Raw genomic sequence first — 13,471 nt, forward strand, 5'->3', positions numbered from 1 at the left:
TACACAAAGGAACTTTAAAAGAAAACAAGAGCATCGCAGCGCGGGTGCCAAACGCTCGGCTGTGGGTGCAGTTTTGAAAAAAATATCTATAAAAAATTGTTTTTGACCTTTGACATTGAAGGATGACCTTGACATTGACCTTTCACACTCAAAATGTGCAGCTCACTGAGATACACATGCATGCCAAATATCAAGTTGCCATCTTCAATATTGCAAAATTTATGGCCAATTTTAAAGTTTTCGGACGACGCGGACGGCGGACGAGCTGGCTATGACAATACCTCGGGTATTTTTCGAAAACAGCCGAGCTAATAAAGTACAATTATAATTAAAACCGAATTGTTGTATCCGAAATATATAACACTATAAAAAAATAAATACTGTGCCCTACAAAATGTTTTTCTTTATTTTAAACTTATCATGATGTGCTATAATGAGCCGGAACAAATGAAACAATTATACGAATATTTTTATCCGAATACTATTACACTTTCAAATAGTTATCGGTTACACTTTTGAAAAATAAACTGGCAAGGCCCTATATTAAAATCAACATCAGTTTTTAATTCAGTCCTTGAACTAAATATGTAATAAGTTAAATAAGCATGATTGTATCATTTAGTTAAACAAACAACTATTCCTACATTTAAGTTTCTAGGAAAAATTACGTATTTGAATGGTGCCACGTAATGACTTCTAATTTGAAAACTATTTAAGTTATGACCTTAAAATAAATTTTATCCTTCTCAGTACTTACTGCACTTTGTTTAAAAACACTATTTGAGCATATATCTATTAAATTGTTTATATAAAAACACATTGGTTTTGGGTAGAAACCATAATTTTGTAGCATTTTGTACATTTTGACCTTTAGATGACCTTGACCATGACCTTTCTTGACCTCAATGAACAGAAAATCTGAAAGCCCAATATAATTGCTTGAAACATCAGAGGAATTTAATTCAAAATATATAGGCATATAAAACTTATAAAAACGAAAGATTTGCACAGGTATGGTCCCTTGAAAATGACATTCTAATAGCCGCCATCTTGGTTACCATGGAAACGACAAGGAATTTAACAGTCCACCCTCACTAAAATTGAACTTCAGTCATTCCCCTACACAATGAGACCAAGAAATGCTCTGGACCAAAAATTCACACAAATATCCCCAGGGATTGTACTATATCCTGCTAACTCAATTGTTATATCCCCAATTCAGTGTTCAGTGGTTTTGGGTTTGATAACAGAGTTGCCAAACAAGGCACAATTGACATCATTTAGCAATATCAATATATTAAAGAATATTGAAGAATCACACGACAGTTTTTTTTATACATTGTTACGAGACTAACAGCGTTGATAAACAAACATTTAGCAAATTAATTTGTTAAAAAACAAGGCTCCATTCAGCTCTTATCCGAACACAAACTAACTCCGAAATCCCATCTCATTCAATGCAGATAGAATCTTACAGCCACAGTAATCATTTATTTCACAAATGAATAGAGCGGCGGAAAGCTCATGTAGTTTAACTGTTGTTGAACAATATAATTTTATAACAAAAATAATTAACACATAGGTTTTGACGTAAATAATATTCACTACGTATCGATAAATTGCAATATTATTTTGGTGTCTATCCAAATATAAACAAAGGGCAGTAACTGACTTATTTATCCCAATTAAAACTATTTAAAGGAAAGAAGTCAACGTATAAAAAAGAACATTTATAGAAAGCATGCAAAACAAAATGTTCATTAAGAAAAGTGATCTTCCCGTAGTCGGGCGTAGAGTACTTACTTTAGTTTCCACAGTTATTGCTCTTCCACGGACTGTTAGCGTAATGTTGAAATTGCGGGCATATGCTCAGAGCTCGACCTTAACTTAAAAAACTTCAATGTAACGAGACCTAATAGTTACTCTCCGAAATAAAACTTAATACCCTCTATAAGTTTTCATTAAGTTTATAATCATAATTTCTTAAAAGATGTATTGACAAAATCTTTATAAACATACTATAAATAGAATGTGTCTCCCTATATAGTCGCTAATTTATTTCAATATTATTACCACACACCACTGAGGCAAAACGGGAACTAATGGTGACAATTTTGTGAATTTTACTATTTGATTTATCTCCCTTTGTCAACAGTAAAGAATGGTTATTATGAAACAACGGTTTTGGTTATTAACCAATACAATTTTTGTAATGTGTACGTCGTTTTAGATTTATGTTTTATTCTTTCTTTTCTTTACTTAAACTATTGCCCCCGATTGGGTTTGCTCCTGTCAAAACTGTAAAACCGGAAACCACACTACCACAGTTAAAGTGCCTACAGGGTGAGAGGAATAGATTAAAATAATTTAACCATTTTTATTAAATGAATTCAAAATTTCTTAATTAATATGTACGGTGTTATGTTCTCTTAATATCCGTTAGCGATTGACTAACGATAAAAACATTAGCTTTCTTTGTTTGGTTTTTTATGCATTTAGAAATTATACAATGTATAATTTTGATTGCTTGAATGGTTTATCTTTATGCGCGTAACACTGTGTCGTGGAAAATTGCGTTATACGACATTGGTCGGTGCCTGTTACGTTCAGTCTATTTACTTAACACTAGATATAAATTTGTTTAATGCTCAATAAAATGTAAGACCAGCTAAGGCGGTAATGTGCTAATCAAGCATGTCAATATACTTTAGTATGTCTGATGTCATGTTGTATGTGGTGTCATGTGTTGTTTAGGCAATTGGTCCATTAGATACGTAAAATAAAAGCGTGGCGGTTGTAAATGATATTTTATCTTCTGATATTTTTTCAGAAGTAAAATATTGCTGCATATTCTTCTGTTGCGCATCAGTAATAATACAAATTACCCGTTCGTTTGCATGCCCATGTTTGCATTGTGTACCAAGATATCTTCTCACTGAATTATAATGAGTAAAGGCCTAAGTAATAACACTATTAGATTGACCATTTAAGCAAATTTATGTGTATACGTAGCAAATTTAAAAGGACGAATACCATGTATTTTGTATAATAATATGCAACTTGTTTATTGCAAGTGCAGTGATTTTTATTTTGCAACAGAACTTATCTATTAACTTTCTATATATAAGGCATATTATAATGTGGTTGTATTATTTAACTATCTGTCTGTCTGTCTGTCTGTCTGTCTGTCTGTCTGTCTGTCCCTCCGTCCGTTCGTCCGTCTGTCTGTCTGATTTCATTTTATTTTACAATGATGATTCAATTCGTCGCGTGCATAAAACTGCAATGAAAGGGACGATCACATAAACGGTGCACACATGAAAATTTGAAAAATATTTTATTATGGTTAGTATCGATGATATAATTTATTTACAACCATATTATAATAAAGTATAGTTTGAACAATGTTGAAAAAATAAATGTTTGAGTACAATCTTTTTCGGCATCAAATCTTTGTATTCAGTATGTTGTATTTTAAAGTTCTCAAAACTGCATTTGTGTTTAAAAAAAGGCCTTCAGCAGCACTACAGCGGTCCCGAGCAACATCGCTCCCATGGTTATGGTCACGTGATTGCCACCATTGCAGAGAGCATCGGTACAGAAACACGTTGAAGTTTTAACGCCGAATAACTCTACGTCAGTGCAGCCACTTGACCCTACGTCAGTGCAGCCTCTTTCAACAACTGAAAAAAAGGTTGAAGCAATAACCTCAATACCAATGCCCAGACCGCAAATCAACCGGAATCAACATAAAAGAACAGTTTTATAACAATTTATGATTTGTTAACGATGTGTTAAGAAGACGATTGGCCGAAGTTGACGTGGTAAAGAGACATCCGAAGCAACTGTTAAAAAATATGTTTAATTCATCTAAAATCAGACGACCTTGTGCGCTTTGGAAAACCAAAAGAACGTGAGTAAAATAGTTCAATCGCTATTTACATGTCGTCCAAGTGCGATAATGATAAGATATTATCACAGTCGGATATATAAAGAAGCATTAATATCAAGCTAGAGTTTCTTACAGTCTGCAATCTTGACCTTTGAGCAAGCGGTACACGTAGTATCTGTTGCCACGTTGCTAGACGAGAATGGGTCGTTACAGTTGGTACAAGTGTAGCACGTAAGGGCATTCGTTTCCGCCGCTACAAACACATATGCGATAATTAATTGTCATTTAATTACACAAGTTCCAATATTATATATTGATTGTAAGCTTTAAAACATTCAAATAGAACACACTCGTTTTTTTCTATTCGTGTTCGAACAAAGAATATATTCATTCTCTTTAAACGAAAAACACCATAAAATTAGAAAGTGTCGTCCTTGATAAGCTTGTGCGCACTGCGCGTGCTAATCAGTGTGCACAGGCTTATCTTGTTTGACATTAAGCCCCGTTTTCCCTGAAAGCGGCCAATATGTACAGATTTCAATGATAAACTGGCCAATTTCGTCGCACAAGCTGTTAAACACTAGACTGGCCAATGTCGTCGCACAAGCTGTTAAACACTATTGATTACATAAACACACTGGCTGTCTGCAGTGTACCAGGGGTGAAGTATAAACAGGCAGATGCGGTGGTTATCGTTCTTAGCGTAGTTAAGAGCAGACAGACTTGCAAAACTCCCTCTACATTAGTTGCACGCTAGCGCGAACAACTTAAAATTGGACTCTCTCATGAGTTTACTTTATTTTCCTCTGATTAAACAAGGCCCAGAAGTTAAACTATTTGGCATTTCAGGTTTTGTAGCGGGCCTAAATCATGTCCATATGGCCAAATCTGGCCACACCTCTAGGATCATATGAATAATAAAGACTTGTATAGTTAATATAGATAAACTAACAAAAATAATAATCTCTCGGAAGGATCAGGGGTCTGATTTTAAGTGTGTAACATTATAAATTTTTCATCTTTACGTTTTTTTCAAATTATGTCCCAGGGGTTAAAAGTAACTATGGTCCTGGGATCATATGATTTATATGGACTAACATAGTATAAACTTTAAAAAAAATGTATCCTCTGAAACCGCGAGGGTGATGGGTTTACGGCCTTGTGTTCGACATCGTATAGTGGTCTTCTTCAAAGTTTGTACAAAATATACCCCTGTGGTCAAAGTCGACCCTAGGGATTTTTTTATATGAGTGTATGCAACGTTTTCAAGTATAAAACATTGATTAATATTGAAATTAGAAATAATCATAGTTTCAAAATTTAATCCAAATACAAATCATAAACAGCACCCCAGCAGTTTGCAAGTGAAGGCATGTAGTTATTTCAAATAATATCTATTTATTATTTATCGTCGCCATTGATACACTTTATGGTTACATTGTCGGTGTAGTAACAATTAATTACAAGTATAAAATATACTATATATTTTTCATCATTTTGTATAAATATTTGGAACTAGTTTATGAAAAATAAATCCAATAAAGCAATACAATTTTATAGGGTGTATTACTTGTACGTTTAACTTAAAAATACATTGAGCCTTGCTAAAAATGACAATTGGAATAATTTACTTGACGCTTCAAAAATTCCGAACAGTGGTCATTTACATTCAGGATTTTAAAATATGTCGAAATCCCTAAGAAAGGATATTACATCTTGAATATCATGGAATCATTGTTACCAGTTCGATTAACTATTGCCGAATTTATTGAACCACATTTGTAAAATATGCATCTTTTTACACAAATATAACAATAATGTTTATTTAATTTTTAATAAATAATATAAGTCGTTGAACCGAAGCTGACTATTTATTTGCATTGCGATTTTAACCCGATGCTGTGAAAGACACAATTCTGTGATGATGTTTGTCTATAGAATTAGATATATCCTATTGTTTTATTTGTGTTCTTGAAAATCATCTGTATTATCACCACCGGCTTTTAATTAATCTTACCACATAGAAGAGCGGTCAGCGCGCATGCAAACAAGAAGGTATTAGTTCCAACCATGTTTCCTCTTTAATACAAGTTTATGCAATGACAAACGGCTGGTTACGTACCCGGTCTATAAAGCCTGATTCGTTATTTGTGCATGCAGCATACTTAAATGCGCATGCGTGCAAGTATTTCAAAATACGTTCAAATGATTACAAACCATAACATTGTAAATTACAAAGACCTACAGTATACATTCTACAGGTCTTTGTTAATTACAATGTTATGTTTTGTAATCATTTGAACAATCCCACAGCGGAGTACCCGATAATTGTCATAAACTGCTGATCTGTTTACACCCCCCCCCCTCCCACGTCCCAACACGCATTATCTGCTATGCGTAGATAGCTCAGTGTCGAAATTTTCGTCGCTGTATACTATGGCGCACCAAAGGGGTCGAAACTTTAACTTCTACTCGAGCAGAAAAAAATGCTGCTCGAGCAGCATTTAATGCTGCTCGAGCAGCATATTGCTGCTCGAGCAGCAATTTACTGGTCGAGCAGCATTTAAATGCTGCTCGAGCAGCAAAATCCCTGCTCGAGCAGCAATATGCTGCTCGAGAAGCATTTATTTTTAGAATAAGCCATTGAACCCGTCAGCCAATCAAATTTAAGCTTTCAAACGGACGACATAAGCTATCTCTACGGAAACGAAATAGACCGGTGTAGCGTGAATATTGTTTGATCGTGAGATCTGTCACATAAATCGGAAATCTGACGATTTTCATAGTACCCCGTGAGATTTCTCCGATCAGTCGCCGTGAAAAATGTCAGATTGATGAAAAATAATATTTAACGCAATGTTGTTTCAATTCAACTTAATTCCGCGTTTTAACAGCTTGCAGTTATTTTCGGACATCTTTTTTTCGGACGTTGAACCTAAACACGTTGTTCACAACAAAGATATCAAAACAGTAGTTCTAACACCATGCAAACATTTGAATTTTAAAACGATTTTCGTTTTAAATGTTATATATATCGATGATGTACATGCATTACGTTGTAAAGAAATATGGTAATGCCTATTTTACAGTCATGAGTGTTTCAGTGTTTTAATACAAAGATATAACATTGATTTAAGAAAATATTTTCAGATTATATATATATATATATTCCAGAAATGTATAATCCCAATCAGTGTTTTTATCATTATTTTAGCTAATTCACATGTACACTCAATTCAGGAAAACTATTGTATTATATTTCACACAATCATAATTACCACTATCATCATTTATTCATTTGCCAATAAGCTTGATTGGTAATTGTCGGTTTGGCTCGGGTAATACTTTAAAGTACCCCGTGTACTCTTAAGTATACTTTAATGTACCCCCGGTACGCTAAATATACTTAAACGTACCGTCGGTGTGTCTGTCAGTGCAGTCACTCACAAACTTTTCAGGGCTTTATCTCAGAAACTCAATATAAGTTTTCAACATGAAACTTTATGGGTGTATAAATATAGCTGAAGAGAGGTGCCATGCACAAGAACCATAACCCGTCGCTTTCTGAAATAAGAGTTATTGCACTTTGTTGTTTTTGTATGATGTAACTAGTGCTATATCTCAGATACTATACAAGATTTTAACATGAAACTTCATGGGTGTATAATTATCAATGCACAAGAACCATAACCGTATACTTTCTTACATAACGGTTATTACCCTTTCTTGCTATTGTTTTTTTTTATGATGTAACTTTTCAGGGCTATATCTCATTTATAGAACCATGCATAAGAACCATAACCCTTCACTTTCTTAAATAAGAGTTATTGCCCTTTGTTGTTTTTGTATGATGTAACTTTTCAGGGCTATATCCCAGAAACTATTAATACAAGATTTCAACATGAAATTTCATGGGTGTATAATTGTCAATGAGAATAAGTGACATGAACAGTCTGACATTACTTTTCAGGACTATATCACAGATACTATACACAATTTTAAGATGAAATTAACTGGATGTTAAGATATCATAAGGAGAGGTGTCATGCACAAAATCTATAACCCTACACTGTCTTAAATAAGAGTTATTGCCAATTGTTTTTTTGTTTTTTATGCTGTAACTTTTAAATAAGTGGGATAAGGGTACAACCCTTCAAATAAACTTTTCTGTTAGTTCTGCACCAATCAATAATCAAAATTTATTTGGCGGGGGATATTAATTTAACGAATTTGCTTATTATTAGTCTAAACTTTGAAATGGACTTAATATTTTAAGTAGCATTGAGAATATAAGACACAACAGACTCATCAGTCATCAGTATTATGTTAGCATATCTTTAGTCGATTACTGAACTAGGGCAAATATAGTTGAAGTTTATCAGGTGGTCTAAAAGTCCTCACCGCCTAGCAGATAAGTCTACAAAGTATTTTAAAACCGGTTCATGAACATGAAATGATAAGTCATTTCCGCCATCGCGATTATTTATTTTAAGTCAATATGTTTTTGGAATCTTAAGGCACTCATTGAAAAATACATCACTACATAAATAAATATCTAGGTCAATTGTGATTCTGTCAAGCAATGATTATCATATCAATTATTATCTCCAGAGTTATTCTTTTTTTCTTGCACTTATCATAATCTAACCATCTGCATTATTTTTGCCAAACAGGTGGTTTTGCAATCTGCGCACCACAATCATCAATTTTTTTGTGTGGATATAAAGATTTTATAAAATTTATGATTTTAGGACCTTAAGTTTCATTGTGCTGTACTTGTTTAGGAGATGTGTAATACCAACTGGCTACTTCTGTTTTCAGAACTAAAAGGCACAGAAGGATTTTATTAATATTTTGTTGAGTTCTCAGATTAATCGAGCCCAAAGCACTTCCTGCTACAAAAACATATTTTCGAGCAACAACACATATTGATAATATACTCTTGGTTTATTAAGACATCAACAATAAGCAACATGTATGCATGAGCACATGATTTAGTAAATATGATTTATATATAAATTAAGAAATGTTTCAGTTGAGAAATGCATTTCTCATTGAATCACATGTTATTAAAACCATCATTTTGAATAGAAATTACACATGCAGTAACAACCAGCTGCAAACAAATTGTTTCTTACATGATTACTTATGCATGTCAAGGATAGGAAATTACACACATAAGGAATGAAATATCCATGTGCAGGTATCAACAGTTGTCTTTGATTTAATCTATCTTGAATAATGCATACTTTTTAACATGAAAATCTCATTTTCCTCAAAACACTAAATTAAAAGTAACAGGAAGGTGGTAAAAAATTCATTATTTCAGTTACAAAGCAATGAATTGAAAACTATCGGTACATTCAAGTTATCTGTATAAAACATGGCATCAACTTAAAATCAGTATCAATACATGTATCACCTTAAATCCGCAGATGTTGAGTAAGATTGCCTTTTTAAACAAAAAATTATAATTGCCCTAAAATGAGTGAATTAACAATATACAAAGAACTATCATGAACCATTTTCAACATTTACTTTGTTGTTCTTAAATTTAAATATATATGCAATTTCAAACTATTTATGCAGGTAAACCATGTACACACAAAATTTTAGTACTCATCTTTACCCTTTTTTTTTATCCCCATGTTTTTTTAAAAGCGTGGGGATATTGTGTTTAGCTCCGCCGTCTGTCTATCTGTCCGTCCTGGACACTATTATCTCCTACACTATTAGCACTAGAACCTTGAAACTTACACACATGGTAGCTATGAGCATATATACGACGGTGACAGCGACGGAATTTTGATCTGACCCCTTGGCCAAAAGTTACCGGTATTGGGGTCAGGGTGGGGCCGGGTCAGTGATTTTCCTGCGACCCCGATTCGAAAAAGGCTCATAACTACTGTGTCCCTTCAGATATTGCTTTCATATTTGGTATGCATGTGTATCTAGACACCACCTATCCATTCGCATACAATTTTTTACCCTTGACCTTCAACTTTGGGTCAGTTTTAAGGTTTCGAAATCTGTGACCGCGATTCGAAAAAGGCTCATAACTACTGTGTCCCTTCAGATATTGCTTTCATATTTGGTATGTATGTATATCTAGACAACACCTATCCATGCGCACACAATTTTTTTACCCCTATGACCTTGAACTTGGGGTCAGTTTTCAGGTTTCGAAATCTGCGACCGCGATTTAGAAAAAGGCTCATAACTACTGTGTCCCTTCAGATATTGGTTTTTATATTTGGTATGCATGTGTATCTGGACAACACCTTTCCATGCGCATGAAAATTTTTATCCCTGTGACCTTGACTTTGAACTTTGGGCCAGTTTTAAGGTTTTGAAATCTGTGACCGCGATTCGAAAAAGGCTCATAACTACTGTGTCCCTTCAGATATTGCTGTCATATTTGGTATGTATGTGTATCTAGACAACATCTTTTCATGCGCATACAATTTTGTACATGCTACCTTGACCTTGAACTTGAGGTCAGCGTTCAGGTTTCTGAATCTGCGACCGCGATTCGAAAAAGGCTCATAACTACTGTGTCCCTTCAGATATTGGTATAATATTTGCTATGCATGTGTATCTGAACAACACCTTACCATGCGCATACAATTTTTGACCCCTGTGACCTTGACCTTGAACTTTAGGCCAGCGTTAAGGTTTCGAAATCTGCAAACACGATTCGAAAAAGGCTCATACCTACTGTGTACCTTCAGATATTGCTTTCATATTTGGTATGCATGTGTATCTGGACAAGACCTTTCCATGCGCATTAAAAAGTTTTGACCCCTGTGACCTTGACCTTGAACTTAAGGTCCGCGTTTAAATTTCGAAATCTATTAAGGTTCATGTAGAGGCTTCATTTTGAAAAATGTGGGACCCCTAGCATTGAACTCAAATTTGACTAAAGGAAGAGTGCCACATGGAAAATGTATACATATATGCTTTAAAGGATGTTTTTCCTTCAAACTGCTACCAATTTTGTACATCAACGTATCATAACATCCACAAAATCAATCAAAATACAAAGCGATTTTAACACTAAAATATACATTATTTTCAAAAATCTGAATCATGTTTATTCCACGTATTTCGGCGGAAAATTATATAACTAGTGAATAATATCGACATTGACGAGGGCAAGTTACGCTTAAATAGTAAAAAAAGTTTACATATCTAGAAATATCAAAACTCGAACACATGTCATTTCATCACCATGGGGGCAGCCATTTTTAAATTAATAAAATAGAAAGAAACATGCTAAAAACCCACTCATCGCCTAATTGCCATTCCAAACGGTTGACGATGACAAATGCATTGGATTGTAATCTTTTCGTTGATGTTTGCAAACTGCACGATCAGACCTCATAAACACTTAAAAGAATAACTATGTAAGAAGCATTTCACCAATGTTTACAATCGTTGTCGAATCACACGACATATATTATTGCGCATAAAATAGTACGCTTACAGACTGATAGAAAGATCGATACGTAACTCTGTTCAATTCATCACGGTATACTATTCTATCGATGATATATAATAATACATCGCTTTAACAATCTTAAAGTAGAAATAATTCTTTTTAAATGGAGTTTTTAATAACGAAAGTGAAAACAACGGAAGTTGGGTGGATATTCTGTGAGATGCACTTCGGCTCCAGAAAAACAATACAAATAAACTAAAAAAAACGTGTGGGGGACAATTTTCAGCTGGAAAATGTTTGTAATAAGGTAAATGATAATATCTCTACGTGGTCATTTCTATTATTTAGTGAGATCTCTGGCTGATTAATGTTAATAGTTGTTTTACTAGTTGCCACCCAACTGTCAAACTAAGTATGTGTTTTCTAAGGTTTGTGTATACACATACCCGGTTTTCTCACCACTGCACGTGGTTTCGACCGATTTGTTTTGCACGTTTTTCTACGGATCACAGCGATGGCCACGCTTTCAAAATGGGTAGAAGGAATCGAAATATAAAATCAATCGTTTTGCCAATTTCTTTATATTCCTTTACAATTTTATTTGTCGTCTGCAATCTATTTCGATTTGAGATGGTTTAAAATTTGCAATTTGGTTGAGAGGTAAATAACAAAATTGTTACGCCTTTGAAATAGAATTGTGACTCTTATTATCCACCATACTTGGATTTTTAAAAAGTAGTTACGTTTAAGTTATTTTTAGAACTTTGTTTAGGATATTTATCCAAAAAAAGCAGTTGAATAAAAACTCATTTGTTGTTTTATGACAATAATTCTCTGTGAAATGTTGCTAACTTGACCTTGTATATGTATATAGCTTTGTATTTATTCAACTTAAGGTAGTGCATATCCTTCCTAACTTTAGATTGAGATTTTGTAAATTAGTGTAAAAATTTATTGGTTTTAAACCAAAATATGAATAAAGCACACAAATATTGACTGTCAAAAATGTGTTTATGTTATTCTATCCGTCTTTAGCTTTAAAATGATATATAGTTTGACCATATTGTACCACATTCAATGAAGAAAAACCAAAGCGAAGTTTTAATGAATTTTATCCCCCCCATGAACCTTAAGTGGTTATCTACCCAATCAGAAGAAGTGCAAGCATTTTCATCGGACAAAGGAATTATTCAACAATGAAGCTTGTGTATTGAAAACATATATAGAGTTACACAGTAGTGGCGCAGAGATGTATTTAGTAGTCAATTATTTGTGTTTATTCATCTGTGAAATGGTTTAGCTCATCCATCTAATGTTTATACAAGGGATTATAAAATATTTGTGCAAAGGGACACCTGTATTTTAGAGAAAAGATAGAATGCAGTCAAGCATAAAAAGCATGAGAAACTCATGGAATAGCGCCTCAAGAATCTATAAAAGGGCTGAAACTTTCAATTTGTTCAATCACACTTTTAGACTCATTATGAAAATCTTTCAAAATGTTCAAGTGTGAAAAATGTGACAAACAATTTAAAGCAAAAAGGACTCTTGAACAGGCACATCAATGACAGACATGAAATTTAACATTTTCATTGTTGTGTACAAGATTGCGATATAAAATTTCTGAGACGCTACTATTAAGTCAACCATTTAACCTCAAAACATAACTTTTCCAAAGCAGAAGCATGAAGATTGGCTATAACAGAGCAAGTTCAGCCATCTCATTCCAATGAGGATGATATGTACATAATGGACGTCAGTGAAGTTGATTCAGTATTAGATTTTTTAGGAGAGCAGGATGAGGACCTAAATCCAAGTGAATTTTACTCTTGTATTAAGGACTTCGATTTTAACATTTTCACCGCCACCAGAATCAACAAAGCCTCGACTATGCATGGCCCCATTACCAAACCTAGGGCGCCCCTGGGTCAAACATGCGGCGTGGGGATACTCGTCTGCCTCTGCCGCGCCATTTCTAGTTTTAATTTTAAATTGTAGTTGACCTTGATTTATTTTTAAAGCCTGGTTTCAATACATCAACTATATTGTGCAATACAAACATCACACACAAAGCTATCTTGGGATGTAGGTTGTGAGACGCAGACCTCATGCAGCCATCGTTTGCAAACGTCGGATGA

The 13,471-nt window shown here is 34.0% G+C and overlaps 2 long non-coding RNA genes across 2 annotated transcripts; one reads left to right on the plus strand and one right to left on the minus strand.

Moving 5' to 3' along the window:
* Positions 1 to 3,320: 3,320 nt before the first annotated feature.
* On the minus strand, positions 3,321 to 6,228 carry LOC127857030 (uncharacterized). The gene is made up of 2 exons (XR_008038285.1): positions 5,910 to 6,228; positions 3,321 to 4,145 (listed from the first exon to the last, which is right to left on the minus strand). It is a non-coding gene; the product is annotated as an uncharacterized LOC127857030 (long non-coding RNA).
* Positions 6,229 to 9,741: 3,513 nt separating this feature from the next.
* On the plus strand, positions 9,742 to 10,417 carry LOC127857033 (uncharacterized). The gene is made up of 2 exons (XR_008038288.1): positions 9,742 to 9,911; positions 10,239 to 10,417. It is a non-coding gene; the product is annotated as an uncharacterized LOC127857033 (long non-coding RNA).
* The last annotated feature ends 3,054 nt before the right edge of the window (positions 10,418 to 13,471 follow it).

The sequence above is a fragment of the Dreissena polymorpha genome, chromosome 14, assembly GCF_020536995.1.
Source record: "Dreissena polymorpha isolate Duluth1 chromosome 14, UMN_Dpol_1.0, whole genome shotgun sequence".
Lineage (NCBI taxonomy): Eukaryota > Metazoa > Mollusca > Bivalvia > Myida > Dreissenidae > Dreissena > Dreissena polymorpha.